At 38.2% G+C, this 21,707-nt stretch overlaps 1 protein-coding gene across 8 annotated transcripts in view; it reads right to left on the bottom strand.

The window, feature by feature from the left end:
- The window catches only part of B3GALT1 (beta-1,3-galactosyltransferase 1), a 567,228-nt gene that overhangs the window by 36,535 nt on the left and 508,986 nt on the right, over nucleotides 1-21,707 (bottom strand). For 5 of the 8 annotated variants that reach the window (XM_013984220.2, XM_021075430.1, XM_021075429.1 and 2 more), the window contains one exon: nucleotides 4,983-5,115. The gene's annotated coding sequence lies outside the window, so the exon portion shown is untranslated. Of the gene's footprint in view, nucleotides 1-2,020; nucleotides 2,133-4,982; nucleotides 5,116-5,428; nucleotides 9,488-21,707 lie in introns of those variants that run through there. The other 3 variants (XM_021075433.1, XM_021075432.1, XM_013984223.2) reach the window with 3 other exon arrangements.

Below are 21,707 nucleotides of genomic sequence, written 5' to 3'. Positions count from 1 at the left end.
GGCTCTGCATGGTCTCATCCTAAAGCACTTTCCCCCTTGTTCTCTGTACTCTGGTTACTCTCACTTTGTTCAATTTCTCAAAAATGCTCTATCACCTGGACTTTGCACATACGTTTTTTCATCTATTTTTTTAATGCAGGGCATTATTCCTAACCTCTCAACATTCATAACGGGAGTCACTTTGAAGGGGAAATTGCTGTATTACACACACCGTTCTTCAATCTAATTAGATTTTCTTTTTGTTATATAATCTCAATGCTAATCTAAATTCATAGGAATAATAATAGCTAGGATTTACTGAGTGCTTATCAAGTTCAAGTGTGAAGCACAGTGCTAAAAACTTGACAACTGTTATACTTACATCAATATGTAATTAAAAATATAACAAAATCTGAGAAGTAGATAATATTATTCTTCTCTTTTATAGATGAGGAACCTGAGAACCTGAGTGGGAAGCTGAGTGCAATTATCAGTGGTGTGATGACTTGGTGGATATTTGGATTGTGCATTTGGAGTGATTGATCAATACTGTAATCTGCCTGGCATGTAGAATGTGGTCAATGCCTAATTGTTGATTGAAATAATGATGAATATTTGCATGAGTAATGAACTAGGACACATTTTAATGTGGAAACTCACTGGGTATCTTCATTCTCTACCCTAAGTTAGTCACCTACGAGATTAATTATAAAATTCTAGGCAGTTGCTTGCAAATGAGAAAATGGCATTATCAATACTGGAGATGTTTTAGAGTCCCCTCCACTCTTGATTTTGATGACCTTCGGCTCCATTTCCAAATAAGGCAGATACATGGTTTCAGTTTGCCCACAGTACAGAATGATTTGCTTATTTGTTTGTTTGTTCCAGTCCTTCCTGGTCTTCTGAAGTAGAGGGAGACAAACACACATAGACACACACCTACCATGTTAGGTACATCCATACCAGCTGCTGTAAGGAATAAACTCTAAATTTTTGACCTGAACACAATAGATGCTTATTTCTTATTCAACCTCCTGAGGCTGTTCCTGTTTGGCCAGACAACTTTCCCTCCCGGTGATCTAGGAGCCCTGCCTCCCTCTGTCTGTGAGGGCATTAGACTTCTCTCACACAGATGTCAATAGGGGAGAGCATGCGTTAAGCAACCTACCTCCTAAAAATGCCCCAAAAGGACACATGTCACTTCCACTCATATTCATTCCATTGCTAGAAATTCATCATCTGATAGCACCCAACTCTAAGTCAGTCAAGGAAATGCTCTCTAGTTATATGGCCAGGAAGAAAAGAGAAACATATATGAGTAAGTCAACATCTCTGCCCTACTTCCCACCTCTATAACACAAAGCAAGAGTTGCTATAAGATTAGTGCCCTGAGGTATGGAAGATGGAGCTTAATTTTAATAGTGCACATTTGGAAAGGCCTGTGAAGGAGGAGATTTTGAATGGATCTTGAAGAATAGGTAAGTTTTTAAAACAAAGAGATTCTAATAGGCATAACTGACACTGGTACCAAAAATGGTGAAGTCGGAAGCAGAAGCAAGTAAGGGCTGTGAGAAAAAAAAATGTATACCTGGGATATGTGTTCATATCTCAGAATCAAGCAGAAATTATTTTAATAATCTCTTTTCCTGGTTTTCCTGAATTCCTCTCTAACTAATTAAATAACAAACAGAATTACCACCTCCACCATGAGTATCTTAGTCCCTAATGTGAAGATATGAAATAATTAGAGGGTGTGCTGTGTAAGAAATTTAATGTCATGGAAAACTTCTATTTTCAAGACTGTGCTAATTATACAGGATAAGGCTGAACAAAGGAAAGATGTACAGTTAGCGGAGCACAGCTTATTACCACCATCTCTGTTTACAGGCTCTTCTGAACCCAGGTATGTAATAAATCAGCAGTGATCTAGTATATATATCTTTTAGAAAATAAGTCTGGAGATTATACAATTTCAGGACATGGCCATTTTACATTTAATAATGGTGATGGTACAGGGAGATTTTATACTCTAGACTTTTACCTCTAGTGGTAGAGAGGAAAGAGAAGGTTCTTGAGAGGGAGAAGACCTCTGTTCCTTCCTTGGTCTGCCAGTCACTGGCTGGGTGATCCCAACCTTTCTGGGCACTTCCTCACTGTATGGAGATAATCATATGTACAAAAGCACTTAGCACTGAGCCCGGACTATATTAAGGACCCCATTTTTCTTCTATTTCCCTTCGCTTATCCTACTCTTTCTTAAGCAGGATTTCATTCACTCAATAAAAATCCTTAAGACTTTAAGAACTGTACTAGAATGACTGTAATATCAGGTGGATGTACTTCCTCTAAGTCTCCCAAACTTCAATAAAGGCAGTTATATCAGTGGCTCTGAGCAGTGTCAAGGATAAAGAACTATCTTAGTCGTCAAAGCCCAAGAGGGTTGACTCAGCTCTTCTTTTCTTCCAAAGAAGATAAACTGTAACTCCTGCAATTTGATTTTTGTGAGGGGATCCTTGTTTTGTTTCCAAACAAGATCTTCAGTGCTAAAGACAATCTCTCCCACCTATACATTAAATGGGTTAAGCTGAGTCCCATGAAAATGGGGACTTTTCTCTAGATTCTGCTGCTGGAATATTAGAAATCGATATGAAAAGCCAAGAGCTAAAAAGCTGCACAATATTATGTATTATTCAAATGCAAAATTCTGTGGGCTGCCCACCTCGCATCTCAGCTCAGCTACGAATGGCCTATATACCCAAGTGCCGCTCAGTATCGACTGAAAGGATGGAGGCCCTCCATTTCTGAGAGATGCCATTAGGATTGCATTATCATATCAATAACCCACATGCCACGTTCTTGATAAAAATGATAATAATCCAGAGGCGAGAGATAAAATATGAGAGTTTGATTTGTGTAAACAAATCAAAGGCATTTAGAATCAAACTACTTAATCTATCTTAAAGTATTGCCAGAAATATAAATACCACAACAGGCTTGGAGCCGTATCAGGCAAGAGTGGAGAGGGTAGAAGGAACTCTAAAGATTATTTGCTACTTTTTCCTGATTTACTCTAAATCAGGCATGTTGGCCTTCTTTTAATTCTGTGAACCAGCTCTCTGGTCTTAAAGGCTATGTAAATCATCCTGCTGCCTCTTCAGAGATGCCTGTTGTAATAGTCAGAATTGTCTCCGTTAAGCTGCGTTAACAACTAGTTTCCACATCGCAGTGGCTTAAGACAATAAAAGTTTGTTTTTTCTTTATATGACATGACACAGTGTGGTTCGGCTGAAGGAGTTCTGTTCTTTGAAGTCACAACAGTTCCAGGCTAAGGGCGCAGCCCCATCTTGGACCATATCACTTGTCAGACTGCCAGAGGCAAAGGGAGCTACAGCAGCAACAATTAGATGCTTCAGTGTGGAAGTGACACATATCTTTTCTCTGCACAAATGACGGGTGGCCCAAATCCCATGGCCCTGGAACCCCAGGGAGACCAAGGCCATGGAGTCCTATCACATGCCTGGAAAGGGACGGAAATGGAACTCCTGACTCTCACACCACTTGTAACCACCTTTTATGAAGCAGGTTCTACCTCTCCATTGCCTTGGCATCCCTTTTGCTTTTCATAGTGCTTATCCCAACTTGTCATTGTATTAATGATTTATGTATTTATCAGTTGTTTTCCTCCATATTGAACTATAAGATCCCTAAGAGGAAGGACCTGTTAGCAGGCTAATTCCAGGAAACCCATTCTTAAAAATGGTTCATCAACCTGATATATTTAAATACTGAATATATTTGCCTTGACTTTGGAGAAGCCTTACGGCAATAACGTCCTGACTCTGTCAATGCCCTTTCTGGCTGTGTGCCAACGCCTCTCTATCACTGCTTGTCAGAAGTTCCTCTCTCTACACAACGGCTGAGGCCAAGGCAAAGACAAAAGGGGCCCTCCTTCAAATGCTGTGAGGAACTGAACTAAAGCCTCACAGGAATCTCCAAAGGTGGTGAAAACAAGTATATGGAATGCACCTTGCTGTAAGCTTTGCAAATGTTGAAAAGAAGAAAGGAATTTGGTGAGGTGAGATTTGGTTGAGTTTACTTTTGGCAAATCACCTTGCAGGGAATTAGCTCAGAGCTATGCCCTGGCCCTCCACTCACGGTTGTGTTTCACTGTCAAAGTGAACCTGTGTGTTTAGAAGGCACTCTGTCTACTTCATGGGCCAGGAAACTGTAGTTTAGAGAGATAAAGTTATTGGTGCAAATCACAGAGGTGAGGTTGGGAAAGGTAAAAGTATGATTCAAGTCTCCTCTTGTCAGTGTGGTGCTTCTTTTCCTGAATTACACTCTGGGAAGGCTGCAGTCATTTTTTAAATAAACTAAGCGTGTTAGTTAGAGCAAAAAGTTAGTGTATAAAGGAATAGTTTGAATGCTTGTCTTTGCTTTTATCACTTTAAATAAAAACATTTTAATGACTGCTTGTTAGTTTAGACACTTTTTTATAAGAATAGCTTCATTTTCTATATGAAATACTATTATTTTCAGGAGAAATAAGAAATGATTGAAGTACAATCACCTGTGGGACAAGGTTATTTCAGCAAAGAAGTTTCAAGAATCAATTAGCAATGGCCTTGGAGAAATGGATTTTTAAATAGGCATTGTCTCAGGTCACCAAAGGCATATCTTTAGTTTTCTAATATTTCATCTTAAAAGAGGCCATCTTTGAAATTAGTCCAAGGTTTCACAGACCCTTGTAAACATGAATTTTTTCATAAAGGACACTTTTTTGAGCTATCAATTTTTTTTCCTTCCGCACCATTCAGGAAGGAATGATACAGGGAATAGCAAAGTTATTTTATATGCCATAATAGGTAAACATTAATTAAAGAAAAAACTAAACTTTTCTTTCTACTCATTAGTTCTTAGATGCTGATTTCTGATTTTATAGAACTGCCGTTATCTTCCCACAGTGATGGGCTACCTAGCTGAGCAGTGCATCCTTCTCCTACCTGTTGCACCAACCTTGCTGTGGCTCCTTCTCCTTACTCTGGGTGCAGGGCACAGAGCAAGGGCTCAGTCTGTCTGATGAGATGTGCAGTGGCTCATGCCAGGAGAAGCTTCTGTTTAGCAAACTGCAGGCTCCTGAGTGGATAAGAAGAAGAAAGAACTCTTTAAAAACAATGTAAATTAATTGGGCTCTGAGAAACAAAGGCAGAATGCTGTCACTTTAAAAGAAAATTTCATTGTTTAGGCTCTAAGTACAATACACAGAATGGCAAGTAAGTAAGCACTGACTAGACACTGATAAAATGAAGAAAAGAATGAATAAATGAATAATGACAGTCAGAGCTGGTCCTAGGTCTGCAAATCCATATGATTACAAGACTGGGCAAGTAGGGCAAATGAGGGAGCAGACTGGGTGTGAGACAAGAGGGAGTGGGAGAGCTCACTGAACTGGTGAGTAGGCGGCCATGGCTCAGCTTGGCATGCCTGACGGCTCCCACTGATGTCATAAGGAGAAGCAGGCTCAATAACGCTGCACCTTCAGCTTCACAAGGGAGAAGAGAAACACAGATTTTTATGTGAAACCTTCTGAATTGTATTTTAGAATTCAATAAAACAAAACAAATGTTTGTGCAGGTCAAACAAAGCTAAAGTCAAAGCCCACATTCCTGAGTGGCCATGAGATCTAAGATCAAGGGCAACAACTTTAATTCCCAATGATGACAGAGGATGCAGAGAGCTGAAGCCACTTGAGCAAAGACACTCAGCTAATTAGTGTTAGAGCTGCACCTTTCTAGGCCTGAGCATCCTCCCTTTCACTTACGACTTGTGATCTCTGTGAGACTGGCTGAATCTGATCAGACCTGTTTAAACAACAGGTTGGAAGCCATTTAGAAGCTGCCTTCAGTTGATCTGATCCTTGGATGTCAAGCTGTATTTACACAAAACCTCACAACGAGAGGTATGATTTTCTGTTCTTTTCATTCTGTTCTCCTTCATATTATGGAAGGAGTTCAGAGTAAAGCCAAGTGCCTAAAATACGATGGTACCACGGCATGGCCAGATGTGAAGACTGGGAAGGAGGGGTGTGGGCAGAGGCGAGATTGGGTCCCACTGGATCCATCTGCTCGTTCCAGTTTCTGCTAAAAGCCTGCTCTGTTTATATAAGAGGTAGCATTGTGTGATGGTTAAGTGCATGGGATGGGTTTAAATATTGACTCAACTGCTTACTGTGATTTAAACCCTCCAAGTCCCATGTGTGAAATAGTGATAACGACAGTACCTGGATCATAGAATGGCACTGAGGTTTAAATGAATCAGTGAATAGAAAATGTTTAGAATGGTACCTAGACAAAGTAGGAACTCAGTAAATGGTTTCTACGATTTGTAACAAGTACCAACATTTTACCGAATGCCTGCTATATGCTAATTTGCTTACATTTATTATCTGTAATCATCACTGTAAGCTTGTTTTATATTATTACCTTCATTTTAATAATAAGAAAACCATGACAGTGGGAGAGCCAGCTTTTTGGCTCATGTCACTCTAGGATGAGTGGAGTGTTTGGTCATAGGTCTACTCAGCCTAGCTCTTTTCTTAACTTACTTCTCTAATGCCTTTGCAGTGTTCCATTGCACATACTACTCAGATCTTTAAAGAGAGAGAGATAATCAGCTCTGCTCAAACGGCAAATACTTAATAAGTCAAAAGCCAAAGCAAAGGAGTCTCAAAGCAAACAATCAAAAACACTGCAGTGCTTTGGTAACTTTCTGCCTTATGTAAAAATGTGTTGTTCTAGAATGGGAGGGGTGCCACACGACTGTGAATAAGGCATGAGAACACGTGCTCCATTTTCCGTCTGTGTCAACCCTCATTCTTACCCTGTAAAATGCTATGGCTCTTAATAGATTATTTCCTTACTATCGATAAAGCAATTTCCATGGACGTAGCTTTTACAAATTGAAGCATGTATGGAAGGTCAACACTGGGAAAATAAGACCTGGAAGATATTTTCTAAAAGTCATTGCTTTTACAGAAGTTTCTTCGATACAAAGAAAGAATAGAATAAGACATAAATGTTTATTTATTAAAGTGTATGAAGCATTAATATGAAACATCTTAGAATATTATCGAGTGAAGAAAGGAAGGAAACAAGGAATAAAAAAAATGAGCAGTTACTGACTGCTGACATGAGCCCGATCCTACACCAGGTATTGTTATAGCATTTACTGAGTGAAAAACAACCAAACCAGGGACAAAATACATGTGCAAAATATATGTGCAGCCCAACTCAATTTTTCAGGGGCAGATATTTCAGTTTAAACCTTAACTCTTACTGAGAAGTAATTCCTTACCCTGACTATACATAATGCTTAATTTTTTTGGCAAAAATTTTAAAAATTAGTTTTAGCCAAACAAGGGCAAGGAAGGAGGGTTTTTTTCCGATCAAAATCCGTTCTGGAAAAATATAAACTATGGGAAACATATAGATGCAAATTTTGTCTGCTTTTGGATGAACTTAACATTATCCTAAGAGTTAATGATATCTATGCTCAGTAATAATATAGAAAACAGGAATGTATTGTGCAAGATGAAAAATAAAAGCCACTTTCTTTAGTCTGATTTCTAAAGCACAAATTCGTTGCTTTAAGTTAGAGCATGACTTTCCAGAATATAAAATGCATCCACATTCAAACATTGGTTTTAGAATACAAAACAATATTTCAAAGTCAAATAGAAATGAATTTGTTCATTATCTACTCTTTTGGATAATTGCCATTATTGCTATTTCTCCTTGGGCAGATAATTGAAAATTGACTATACAAATTGCTGTTGTTTTTCTGGGAAAATAGCCTCGACTCAAAAATTTGTCACCCACATTTTAATCTAAGTTATAATTTTACCAGGTCGAAAAATTATAGCTACTCTGGTACATTTTTTCTATTATACCTCATTAATATCTTTTCTTCTTTTTAAATTCATGTAGCAAAAAGGAATTGTGCCAATGCCATTTATTCCAAGTAGTCCATTCATTTTGTTTTGCCTCTACACTAGTTACCTATGAAGCATTTTAGTGAAAGAATAGGCCAAATAAGAGTAAAATATCTGGACATCCCAGTATTACTATAGCCCCCTTTATGGCAACAAAGGAATTTGCAATGTGAATCTCTAATGTCAACACTGGGCCACATTTGATTCTGGTCTGTGTGTGGTCTGTCTGCAATCAAGGACTTGAATAAAGACTGACAGAACACAACAGAAAGCACCACTAAGTTGCCCATTTATTAGCTTATCAAGATAAATTCTGTGATTCCTGAGGAAACCAGTTAGAGGTAATAGTTGATCTGCTTCGCTAATGAACTTAGAAGAGAGAACAGAGGGTTTTCATTCTTTAAGTTTCAATGATAATGAGTTGAATTTACCATTTCTCTTCTTACAGATAGAGTCCCTGGGAAACAGACTTTGAGACTCTGAGACCCCCAGGCTGGAAGCTGGTCAGAACATGTTCTCAGGAGCAACATCTCTTCAGGGATGAGAGGAGACAGAGGAAGGGGAGGAAGAGATTGAACCATGATGCAGTCACGGCAGAGGCTTAAGCTGAGCTTGGCTGCACAGGTCCACTGGGTACTGGGTCCCATTCACATGGACTTGGGTGGGGCTGGCTTTTCACCTCCCTTCTTAACTGCATGGTCAATGACATCATGTTGATACCTTGAAATTGGGGAGGCATGTGTGTGAGCTATTTACAATACAGTAATGGGCTAATGCTGGAAATCAAAACTCTATCACTCCCTACTCACAAGTCTTCAACCTCCAGACAACTGGTTTACCAGCCAACCACCAGTTAAGAAAGACTGATTTGCACATCTCTTTGCTCAAATGCATGTGATAAATTCTTAATCCCACATGGTGCTACACCGAGGGCCTGATATACTATACTCCTAGGTTTTGGATTGTGGAAACTTCTCCAGGCTAGCTCTCTGTTCTACACAGAGGATTATTCAATCCCAGGATTTCTTGCCCTGCTGTGTTGTCAGTGATCTTTATTACTGCCTGTTTGAAAGAGGCAACCAGCTCCTGTGGAAATAGAAACATCCTTATGAGCTACAAGGTGGTATGATATGACCGCCAAGGCCCAAGCGAGAGTTATTAAAGGAGTAAGTTCTGGCAATGATCAAAGAACATCCTGGATATAAAACTCAGAAAAAAGCCAGCTGAAATGATTTTATTTCTAAGTACTGCCATGTCTTTAGTTGTAAACATGGCTATTGCTACCAGGAAAGTACAGTGATAATTACTGCCCCATGTCTTTGTTCAATGAAGTCATAAAATATTTCTAGAGCTAGTTTAGCATGTACACCCTAAGGTGGGAGAAGATTTTAAATATATTAATCAAGTCACACAAAGATTTTGGATTAAAATCATTCCAGTTTGCTTTTTCTTATTTATAATGATTTTTATTTTTTCCATTTTTATTTTCACTTTAAAAAAAATTTCCCCAATACATTATTATTTTTTTGTCCACTGTATAGCATGGTGACCCAGTTACACATACATGTATACATTCTTTTTCTAACATTATTATGCTCCATCATAAGTGACTAGGCATAGCTCCCAGTGCTACACAGCAGGATCTCATTGCTATAACTGGTTTACAGTGTCCTGTCAATTTTCTACTACACAGCAAGATGACCCAGTCACACATATAAGTATACATTCTTTTTTTTTTCACATTCCAGTTTTTTAAAAACTTAATGCCAAAAATGAACAATCCAATTTCTGTCTGCAAACACCATTTTTTTTCTCTCCTGAAACTCAAAGAGTTGGTATGAGAGAGTTCTCCATTATCTGGGTTAGCAGAAAAAATTAGAGGGACCACTCTGAACAAAGCTTCACATCTATACAGTTCTTTCTTCTTTTGAGTCCTTCATTTCGTAGAGAAAGACCATAAGGGGAGACTTGATATTTGACAGAGACAGATGATACAGAAACTCTTCTTAGCTTTGCCCCTTATATCCTGCACACCCACTAAATCCTGGAAATTCAGCACTTGCAGAAACACCACTTAGGCATCCAACTTTGGGGGAGAAAAACAGTAGCCATCACATGGAGAAGAACTTGTCATGATTTCACTACATGGGGCTAGAATTAGGAAACTCAGAAAAGTGCAGATGATTCTGAAATTCAGTGATTGAAAGGTGACTCAGTATTGATGGCATCTATTCTTCTATCACCTCTCACATTTCTGTAGCAGGCATCAAAGCAGAGAGGAAGTGAGGTTTCCAACAAATGTCTTTTCATGACCTAAAATCATGGGGCACATACCCTGTCTTATACATCACAACTTAGCACAGGGTCTGGCACAAGGTAGGGGCTTAGTGACTCTCAACACCATGCTCTTAGGAGAATTGGTCAAAGATATCTTGGGCCTCATTTGGATTCTCTAATCAGCTACTTAATTCCTTCCCTATAATATCCATTGTTTCATTCAGAAAAACTATGTTAAATATTTTCTATATTGTGATATTCTAGAAGAAGTTGAAAATATAGAGGAACACATATCTTTCTTGAGATAGATGAAATTCAGACAATAAAATATAGTAATGAGATTCTAAACCACAGAAGAGAAACCCCAAACTGGATCTGTGCGTGTGTATCTTGTGTGACCAAATGAATTTTTCTCTTCAATGAGATGTTCAAAATATAATTAAGAGCAATAACTTCAATTCACTGACATGCAGAACAGACTGTGGGTGCTAAGGGGGAGTGGGAGGGAGTGGGATGGACTGGGAGTCTGGGGTTAGTAGATGCAAACTATTACATTTAGAATGGATAAGCAATGAGGTCCTACTGCATAGCACAGGGACTATGTTGGATTGCTTTGGACAGGCCATGATGGAAGATAATATAAAAAAGGAATGTATATATATGTATGACTGGGTCATTTTGCTATTCAGCAGAAATTGGCACAACATTGTAGGTCAACTATACTTTAATAAAAAATAAAAAAGAGTAATAACTCCACTTGTTCTGACTAAAAAATATGAATGCAACTAATGTTCTATTAAACAAACAGGGAATATTGTGAGGTGGAAGGAATGTGCTATGGAGCTAGAGCCTTACAAATAATCTGGCCTATTTTTCCTGATTTTCAGCTGGAATGTATCTGAGCTAGTCTTTCAACCATTCAAAAATATTTTTATTTTTCTCTTAAGTACAATTCACATACTAATCCCTAGGGATTTAAAGAATAGTATAGAAAATTCAGTTGGCTTTGCAAATATCTGATATGTTATGACCCTTTTAAATGTTTGACATAATTTCATGATATTTATCAAGAATACAAATGTTCTAATTTACGTCTACCTATGAAGTTTTAGCTTGCATAAATGAGCTGCTTTACAAATGATTTCCACATAGAACATGCATTTGCCTTTACAACAAATCAAAACAGAACAATGGGGTAGATTTTTGTTTTTGTTTGTTTTTTTAGCTACAGATTTAGGTCTCTGCTTTATTGATGGCAGAAGCTGGTTCTGAAAATTAAGACCATTATAGGGCATATGTGCAAAGGAATTTTGCAAAGCTTGCATTTTGGTTGAGTCAACTATTGCCTTAGCTGGACTTTTCAGGTCATGCATACAGTGTTATAGTAAATCATTCCATATAAGCTCATGGAATTTGAACATGTCTTCTGATTTTGACACAGACTCTCTATAGCTAGTTAGCAAAAATGAGACTTGAGTGTGACCCATCTGTAGGTAACTGCATCACTTTTTTTTTCTTTTCTCTATAGGCACTTTATTCTAGATCAGTGTTTTTAGAAATAGACATGGCATCTGCCACTAGAGATAATAAGTGAGATAATAGGCCAGCACCTGTGCAAATATATCATCACCATTAAAGAAGAGCAAAACAAACCCCACAGCTTAAAGTGCACACCCTACAGGTGGTTGAAGGAGCAACAGCAGCCCTTTAATTCAAAGAGTAGCATCTTGATCTGACATGTACCTGTAGAATGATCCTCCTCCTTACTTAAGTGGTTCTGCATCGTACCAGGTACATATGGTACAGATGCTCTTGGCCATACTGACCAGAGAGAGGCATGACAGAGAGCCTGCAACAGCTCCTGCAGAAGGTGGGAGGTTGGGAAGTGAGTACTTGCAGAGAAGCCCCCTTTGCCCTTATGGATCATACTGAATGGGGAGCTCTATATTCCAAAATCAGTACAACTTGTTGAAATTATGGCACGGTAAGCAATAGGTCCAGTATGGGAACAAGTACATCTTTTCCACTGAAATAGAAAGCTTCACCCTATGTTTTCACTCTAGGTTTTTATTAAGAGATGTGAAAAGAAAATGCACATCTGATACTTCCAAACTGGGAACCTTTTCGTCTGTAGACCTTCCAAAAGAATGGGGAGTTAAACCTGACCCTGTGAAAGTGTTTTCCACGCCTTGGCTAAGTTGAGAAAGAAATTGGTTTAGAAATGTCTTGAGTAAATAGGGAAACAGAACTCATGTTAAAAAAAAAAATCACAAGTCCTTTCATTTACAAAGATAGGTGAAGCCTGTAGACTAATGATCTCATAGAAGGTCTAAATCTGAACATAAGACACACAAGAAATAGGTTCATAAGAAGCAGCTTTGTAACTGAGCAGGACCCTATGAGGACTTCCTGGGACAGACCTCTCTCCAATATTCTCTCTGAAGTACCTAGATAGAGTATGTGGTATACATCTCCTGAGTTGCTTTATAGATGATAAAACTCCCACCAAATGGAGTAGTTTACTCCATTAACTACTTCATGACCACGAGTGCATAGCCCCCAGATCCATTGCTGTCTCAGGATTAATAACGTTAGCGCCGGTGACATTGCCCTGTCACCATCAACCCATATGAACTGTGCATGAGCTGATCACAAACCCTGGCGATGCCCCTCCCTCACCTTGTCTTTAAAATACCTTGACGAGGAGCTCCCATTGTGGCGCATCAGAAGCAAATCTGACTAATATCCATGAGGATGTGGGTTCAAGCCCTGGCTTCACTCAGTGGGTCAGGGGTCCAGCTCTGAACTGTGGTGTAGGCCCCAGATGGGGCTCAGATCCCATGTTGCTGTGGCTGTGGTGTAGGCTGGCAGCTACCCTAGCCTGGGAACTTCCTGATGCCGCATGTGCGGCCCTAAAAAGCAAACAAAACAAAACAAAAACAAACTTCGCTGAAAGTAATTGAGGAGTTTAAGCATTTTGATCACTAGCTCTCCCAGACTCCTTGTAGGGTGCCTGCAATAAATGCTGAACTTTCCTTTGTTAACAACCCAGTGTCAGTAGATTGGCTTTACGGTGCACTGGTGAGCAAGCCCAAGTTTGGTTTGGTAACAGCTTATAGTTTTTTACTGCAATTATGCTGCATGCATACAATTTTATACCTGCTATTCTAGTACTTTAACACTATTATTTTTCAAGTTTTTAAAAATCTAGACTCTCCTGCTCACTAAGGGTCCTGGAAGCCACTTACACTCCTTTGACAACAATATCACCTGGTCTGCTTGCCATTCTCTGTGGCCTTGAACTTCTCTGATGTTTACACAGCCCACCCTAACATTGAGAATAGGGTGAGTGAGCTACATCCTCATGTTTTCTTTTTGTGTTACTATTTTTGCCTGATTTCTTCCCAGGAGGAAGCTGTACATTTTAACCAAAAGATATGAGGAAAAGAAACATTTTTTTCTCCCAAGATAACAATCAATGACTTTGGGCAATATTTGCAGAGTTTTCTGGAATTCCATTAAAAATTATCTGATAAACTGCCTTTGGTTCACTGTGTTGTTTTCTTTGTGGGGGGCAAGAAGTGGGATCTACTAGGCTTAGCAAGCTTAGCTGGACGTTACTTAAACTTCAGGCAATAAACAAAGATGTGCCCTATAGTGCACAGATGGCTGGAATGATCAATTTTAGAGTTGAAAGTTACATTAAGAATTACCTGGTTCTGCCTATATTCATTAACCTTGGTGCAACAGGAGCCCCAAAGATACAGTACCTTATGTAGTCCATCTGTTCCCACTATTAAAACCTTCTTGGTCCAGCTTCTAAAAACCAATAAGTTCACTTTTCTCACTGAGTGAAAAATTAAAAAAAAAATCGAGAAAAGTTACATATCAGGACCACTCTGTATATACTTGTAATACATTTTCCCCTGGGTAAAAATGGTAATAAATACAAAAGGACCTGTGAAAGATGCTTCCATTAAAGTAAAACACAACTCTTTCATGGGGCTAAATGCATATCTAGAACTGTTTACTACTCATGGAATTGTGATACACATGATGGAGTGAGAGTGTAAGTGGGTCATGCAGAGTATATTTTATTTTTTAAAAATATATTCCTCGAGGGAAGTTTTTGATAATGGACTGAATGTTATTTCATCCCTGAGGCCTTTGCTCAGGAAGGCAATGAAACCAAATATGCAGAATAAAACCATCTCTTCAAGGTCAAAGAGATGGGCAAACTGCTGCCAGACCCCACCCCTGGCCTCTACCTCCAACACCTGGACCAGGCCCTGCCAAAGCCACAGACACCAACCCTTTACTCCTCTTCAAGACCTAGAAGGAGGCAGATATTTGGAATCACGCAGAATCAAACAATTTTTCAAAACTGATAGAGCTAATCCTTCTGTGAAATCTCCAGAATGGGAGAAGACACCACATATGTCCGCACTATACCACCACCACAGCAACAGTTTTTATTTTTGTAAAGCAATTATCAACTTATGCATAAATGATTACAGTATTTGAGATCCAAGATCCTTGGAAAAATCTGATGTTGCAATCAAAACATAATTGAGCTATTTTGGAATAGAAAGCCTATTTGCTCTTCAGAACATATAAATATCTAGAAATTAAACAATGACCCATTTAGAACAGAATTGCCTCACTGCAATTTTTTAAGGATACATTTTAAGAGAATGTCCCTGCTTGATGAAAAGTTTCTATAGTATAATATTGACATTTCCCAACCTGGGATGTGTGTGTGTGTGTGTGTGTGTGTGTGTGTGTGTGTGTGTGTTAGGGGGTGGGTGGATGTGGTCAGCAGTGATGAATTAATTCCAAGTGATCTGATCTGAAAATCCATCTGCAATCACTTGCAGCCTAAATAAATAATATCTTGTATATGTAGGTACCATTATTTTTTCAAATGTGTACAGATGCTCTCGTGCCAAGAAAAATGCTCAGTCATTTTGAAGTGTTATCTACAATCTATTTCATCGTAGATTTTTGTTATTACTGTTTTTCAATTACATGGATTATAAAAACCTAGCAATTACCTATGGGCACCCACAATTATTTTAAATGTTAAGAAGTTCTTCTTCTTGGAGTAGCTGTGCTGTGATAGTGTTTCTCAAGACTTACCTATAAAATAGTTGTAATAGGCACTTACTAGAAATATATAATGTAATGGTGATATGAGAGACCTAATGGATTTTCAATTATGAATGAGTCACATTATAAGAATCATAAGGCCATGTGGTTAAATTAAGTCTAAATGTTTAGGACTAGCCCCAAAATAAAACAGAAAACAATGAACAGACAGCGAGTGGACTTGTGTGAGCAGCCAGTGCAAAGGCCTTCTTTCTATTCTCTATGCATCTATATTGTCTGAATTGTTTACAAGCATGAATTCAAACATCCCTTTTATAGTTTTAAAAATAATTAAAAGGAAAGCAACCACACAAAATGAAATTTACAGTCTCTTGGGGGCCCAGTGAAGTGCTGACTTCCTTTCCTGCACCCCCATTCCCTCTTACTGCTTGCACTGGGAAGCTGAACAATTGCTTCTCACTCCTTATAACTTTGGAGGATGCTCCCAACTTGATAGTCATTTTCACCACATGCTGCACCCTGGGCTGCTCACTTCCCATGAAGTCTGAGCTCCCAGCAAGGACTGCAGAGCAAGCTTCATATCAACATGTCCACGTGTTTGGGGGCTAGAGGACTGTGGCATATTCCCACCCAACTGTGTTTTGTTGTGTAGATGCCTATGGGTGCAGACAGAAAGAATGATTCTTGCCTCTTGCTACCAGACATGTGTTGGCACACCCCTGGGAGCATATATGAAATCCTACTCTGTCTGACACCAGGAAGAGATTACAGCTGATTTATCCATGGTGACTTCTTCCCACAATAACTCTAGGAGGGCTGATAGTCGGTGTTAGGGATACACATGGATCATGTGATGTTTAATGACTTTAGATTCCAAAAGCTGTAACAAATTCCAGGCACACTTGCTAATATGGTAAGTTAATCTAAAATACTTTAAATCCCCTCAAAACGCCACCATACTAAATTTCCCCAAGTTAAGTAATGTCATGTTGTATTATGGCATGACACTCAGGTAGCTCACTGTAGCAAATAAAAATATTTATATCCTTTAGGGACATGTCATGGAAAGCAGATGCACTGTATTTTTTCTAAGGAGTTTAGTACAATTTTAGTAATGCATATGTGAAGTGGATAAAACATTACAAATAAAAGATTCTGGCTTTTTTTTTATACATAAAATAGACCTATAAATTTTAAGTATAATACAGGGGAAGTGAATTATTTAAATCTAAGGTTTACATTTCACTTCTGTCTGTCATATCTACAGAGATTTTCCTTATTCATTCAAGAGGAAGACAAACAAGATGGGGTGATTTTCCTGGTTGATGGAATTTTTCATTATATATCACACATATATAAAAAACTGGCTGTTTTAAGTACTGCATATAGTATATATGTTATACACACATTATATGCTAATAAGACAAATACATATGTATTAATATATATACATACTTTTTATTACTTTACTGCTTCCAATTCTCTCCTTCCTTCTCTCCACACACAAAACACATACATACACACACATTCAGAATGTTTCTATATAATCTAGCCCAGCATGTATAGACAAAGAATATCACCTGCCATTTCAGTGAACAAAGGGTGTTGAGGTCATCTAGCCTTCAGCCACTTCAACCACTGCTGATGGTACACCCTGAGAGGAACTCAGAATGGGGATAAAAATGATATTGGCCCTGGGTAATTAAGGTGCATATCAAAGGAGTAACTTCATTAAGCTCAGACTCTTGCATCTCCCCACATATAGAAAAGCACTAAATTCATTAACTTGAAATATCTGGTTTCTCTTTAATTAGTAGTACTCTTTTGATGTTCAACTACCTTTTTTTTGTTGTTGTTGCTGTTGGCAAAAATTCCTATATAGCTTAGCTTCTCCCTAACCGCTTTAGAACAGCCCTCCAGAAACTTGTGAGGCTGTATCCCAGGCTATAGTTTTCAGTAAGGTGCTCAAATAAAGCATAGTTCTCAAGTTTTAAGTTGCACATTTTTTTTTTTTTTCAGACGACACATGCACTGTCAAGTAGCCAGGGTGTCAACTCATTACTCATATGTTTGATTGGCTACTTCACCTTTTTTCACCTTTCACCCTGATAGATTTTTGTCACATGGAAAAAACCCTCAATGAACATATTCAGTGAATGGCACTTTTGAAATAGTTTTTCATGTATGGTTTCTAAATTCAGGTCCAGAGCATGCCTCCTTTCTGCAAATGCTTTCTCCAGACGCCACCTCTCAAAGCTAAGTGAGCTGAACTCCCAGGTTAGGACATAAAAGCTGTGCATCTAAGCTCTTTATGGTCTGGGGGAACTCATCAAAGTCAGGTCTCCTTCACAGAATCACCCATTCCTAGGCATGAGATGAGGATCAACAGACTCTTTCCTTTTGGTACCTCAACAGAAACTTCTCTTTTGTGAGGATAAAAAGATAAAGCTTCAATAGAATGTAAGGCCAAGTTGTTTCCAGAGGGCTTTTCAATACTAAGCAATAATTCCAAAGTCTTTTTTTTTTTTTTTTTTTTTTTTGCCATTTCTTGGGCCGCTCCCGCGGCATATGGAGGTTCCCAGGCTAGGGGTCTAATCGGAGCTGTAGCCACCGGCCTACTTCAGAGCCACAGCAACGCAGGATCCGAGCCGTGTCTGCAACCTACACCACAGCTCACAGCAATGCCGGATCCTTAACCCACTGAGCAAGGCCAGGGAATCGAACCCGCAACCTCATGGTTCCTAGTAGGATTTGTTAACCACTGCGCCACGATGGGAACTCCCCCAAAGTCTTAAAGACCTATGATTAGGTAGGGAAGCCAAGTTGCTGATAATGCTTTTAGTGTATTTGCTGCTTTCATTTTAGTTTGGAACTTGTATTTATGTGTCTTTATGTTTTGTTTTGATTTTGCTCTGTTGAGGAGGAGGAGGACTTAGGGGAGGGTGGTGAATAGGGTGGGTGATAACGAGTCATGGGGGGATGATGCAAGAGGCCGTTTTTCCTTTCTAAACATCTAACTTAATGGTAAGAAAAGACTCCAGAGGTTGTTTGATCATGGGAATAAATAATCTCGAGTCTCAAATTTTAGAAGGCATCACACAGGATGCTCAGTGTGGACTGTCCTGGGAGCTGATTATATGCTCCATGTATTTCTTTCTGGGCTTCCTGTCTCAATGGTTTGACGTCTATGAAATAAAATACTGGGAAAAAATTTCAGCAGGGTGGAAAGAGAGCTAATGATGAAATGCTATCATTCCCTCAACATGACCTTTTTCTATTCATTCAATAAATGTCTAATGAGAAAATATTTGTATGGGGCACTATTCTAGACACTTGGAAATACATCAGTGCACGAAGCAGAAAAATCACTGCTCTGGGGAAGCTCACGTTCTGGGGGAAGAAACTATATGCACACACACCTTGTGTACATACATACTGCATTAACAGCACTTTCATTGAAGTCAGACAGAAATTTTATTAAAACTAAGAACCTTTGTCTGCGGGTCTTGTACACACTTCAGATTTCATAAAGTAATTAAATTGCCCTTTAACATTTGCTTTAAACTTTCTCCCTCAATTCTTAATGAGATTACAGTCTCTTCACAGTTTGATAAAAGCAGGCACCAGGCACAAGGGATAAAACCGTGAAGAGCCATTTAGACTGTTCTAGAAAGCGTGACTTCTCAAACCTTAAAATCAAGTTTAATGATTTTGATGGAAATAATTTTTTAAACTCTCTATGTTTGCTGGACAGTAAGTTACAACAAATCTTCTCAATATATTATTCTATTTTTCTTGGTTTCTGAAAATGATGGTCTGTTTTGGAGAGGTGATTTTGATATATTTCGTCAACAGCAAGACAAATGCTTAGATGTTCCATTCACATAGGAAATTGTTATAGAATCAAGAGCCTACATCGAGTGCCATATTAAGGAAATGATAGCTATGGCAACATAAATGAGAATGTATTCATTGAAATCAAAGGATTGGAAACCCACTTGAAATATTTCTTCACACCAGATAAAAACTCATTTGACATTCAAAAATATTTACTGAAGTCCTACTATGGGTCAGATATTATAATATATACTGGGAATTACTAAATCATAGGTGATACTCAAGAAGCCAACAGCAAATAGGGGAGTCAGAAATACAAACTAAATATAACTCAGTGTTATAATGATGGCATATTTAAGGCTATGTAAAAAAAAATGCTAAGGCCTCTCTTGTAATCCATGGCCTCTCAAAAATATTCCTGCAGTCTCCCTCATAAAACTTACTCACTAGAGAAAAAGGTCTATTTTTACTAATTTCCACTTAATATATCTGAAATGATCCACCAGTTTCATTTGTTTTACTCTGTTCTCAGAGGAAAAATTTAAAATATCTGATTGCAATTTCTTTTTAAAACCCTTCATGTGTTTTAAAGTCAGAAAATTATTAGATCAAAATAAAAATATTTTAATTGTTGCATTTGCTTAAATACCATCTCTTTCCAGCAAAGATTTTATGAGCATAAGGTAGAAAATATAATCATAAGGCAAATAAAAAAGAAATAGAAATATACCCAAGTTATAAGCAATCAGTTAAATTAATCATAAGACTTATTGTCACTAATAGCTGGAGGGTTTGCACTTGAGCTTCCTGGCAGCCAGTGCAAAGATGAGAATGTGACAAATTAGTTACATAATTAAAAAAAAAGTGAAGGGATAATCATGTGAGTTTTTAAGGGAAGATCAAGTTATTCTGACAAAGTCTAGAATAGCTTTTTCACAAGAGAAAGAAGATTAGATTACATAATGGCCACTATCCAAATGATGAAGCATATTTCATACAACCAGTTGTTAAATCAAGTCCAATAAAATCCAAGGACAAATATTAAAGCAAATTTAGTGAAGGCAGTTCCAGAAGGAAGCAGATCATTATGATATAAACACATGGCTCGGGATATGAATATATGGATAGATCAATTGCCCTCCATTTTCCCTCAAAGCACTCTTTCATCTGGCATCAGAAATAGCTGCATCGTTGACAATGCAAGGTTAATTCTTAGGAAAAAACCTTGGAGAGCTGGTTCCATAACGCTGCCTGATGGTAGATAGATGGGCCTAAAAGCTTTGAAATTTAAATCAACCAGTGGTAGAATTGTAAGTTTACCATGAAAGATGAGAAAACAAACCAGCACGGATCTTTGCTTGAACAGGATATGGAAGACATTCCATCTTAACATAGAAATGAGCTAACAGAATCAGGATTCTCCAGAGATACAGCACTGGACTGAGTCTAAGACTTGAATAAGTATCCCACATATTAACAGAGAACAGAGACAAAATGGTTTTGGGGAGAATTATTTTTGAGACACATATTATAAAATAACAAATTACTTTAATTAATTCAGGCAGATATCAGGGCAATTCAGCCACAAAAGCAATGATGACTGTAAGCATGACAAAAAGAAAGCAACCCACTTGTAAAAAAGGGCTCTTCAGAGGCCTTTTTCCTTTTAATTAAAATTTTCAAAAGGGAGCATTTGTGTCATATGGTCCTAGAATATTCCTCCCCTTAGGCTTCTGTTCTGCAACCATATAATATCGAATTGTTTCTTCCTTTCTTTATCATTTTTCATCTCTTTTAATTCTCTTAACCATATATATGCTACAGAGGTTCTTGGGAAAATTCAAATTATAGTTTTCCAGTAGAATTTTAATCTAAACACTCGAAAAGCTAAGGAAAGCTGAGTTTGATGGCGCAAACCCAGCTGTGCTGTTACAGTGTGGACCGAGCCTGCTTGGTTACCAGGTAACCTCTCCCACTTCCTCCATTTATTTGTTCTTGTTCGGAACCCATTGTTTGCAATCAGAAAGCAAGTCCTTGAGGCGCTGATGTTTATTTTACATCAATCCATATATAATTTCAAAGATGGAAAAGGAAAGCTGCTTTTTCTTTCTCTTGGTGTTGGTAACTGGAGCTCTACATAGCTGTTTACCTTCCATCTTCCATGGAGGCCATGAGATTAAAGCAAGGTGAAGAACAGCAAAGACTTTGATCACTTTGACTTTGTGGAACTGGGTGGCTAGGATGAAAGTCAACAGTTTATCACATTAGTGCGCTCCCTCGTAAACTTTTTAAAAAGCAGGAAATAAAAAAGGATGTGTTCAACAAACAGCAGGTTAGAAAAACAGTGACAATGAAGTTGACCTTTCTGTTACATCAAAGGAGGCTTATTAAGAGCCTTATGGATAAATTTCAAGGTTGAGGGAAATAACTGCTACACAGCAAAACTTTGTTTTTTGTTTTTGTTTTTTTTTCTGTTAGCTTATTTAGAGAAGGCCCCAAATCTTAAACTATCAGT

Source organism: Sus scrofa, chromosome 15, assembly GCF_000003025.6.
Source record: "Sus scrofa isolate TJ Tabasco breed Duroc chromosome 15, Sscrofa11.1, whole genome shotgun sequence".
In the NCBI taxonomy this organism is placed as follows: Eukaryota; Metazoa; Chordata; class Mammalia; order Artiodactyla; family Suidae; genus Sus; species Sus scrofa.
Note: the sequence above shows the minus strand (reverse complement) of the source record. Positions and strands in the feature narration are given on the sequence as shown.